Source organism: Galeopterus variegatus, unplaced genomic scaffold (assembly GCF_000696425.1).
Source record: "Galeopterus variegatus unplaced genomic scaffold, G_variegatus-3.0.2 Scaffold146823, whole genome shotgun sequence".
Classification (NCBI taxonomy): domain Eukaryota; kingdom Metazoa; phylum Chordata; class Mammalia; order Dermoptera; family Cynocephalidae; genus Galeopterus; species Galeopterus variegatus.
Window position 1 is genome coordinate 1 of NW_007872934.1, and position 582 is coordinate 582.

At 56.9% G+C, this 582-nt stretch overlaps 1 pseudogene; it reads right to left on the minus strand.

Moving 5' to 3' along the window:
* Positions 1–4: 4 nt before the first annotated feature.
* LOC103584855 lies at positions 5–574 on the minus strand (annotated as a pseudogene).
* Positions 575–582: the final 8 nt, after the last annotated feature.

The window sequence follows — 582 nt, forward strand, 5'->3', positions numbered from 1 at the left end:
CCACAATGTAGTGGCAGATGGTGCGCTGGCCCAGGGCTGCTGCCTGGTGCAGACAGGTCTCCCCGTTTTCCTCCGCAGCATCAAGGATCTCTGGGGGGGTGTGGTCCAGCAGGTAGCGGACCATTTCCTTACTGCCAGTGCTGACCACATGGTGCAGGAGTGTGCAGCTCTGCTCGTCTCGCTGCGTAGGATCGGCCCCAGCGTGGTGCAGCTCCTAGAGCTTACAGAAGTCATTCCTCTTGGTGGCCTCAATCATCTCTTCACCTTGAGGGGGTGCAGCATCCCCTTGCAATGACTGGGGCATGGGAGAGCAGGGAGAGGTTGGGAGAGGGGAAGTGGGGGTTAGGAAGTCAAGCCAGGCTTATGTCCCCAGCAGCTCAGGATCCAGAATGTAAATCTTGTCCTGTGTGATCTCAGTCACATAGTTGAAGTGTTTCTGGACCCGGGTGATCCTGTAGAAGTGGCTGGCAGTGGTGGTGTCCAAGAAGAACCATTTGGGGGACAGTTTCTGGCATGTCAGAGACTTGGCTCCAGCACCATCAGGCTCCTGCTGGAGCCTCTTGAAGTGGGTTTGGCACAACT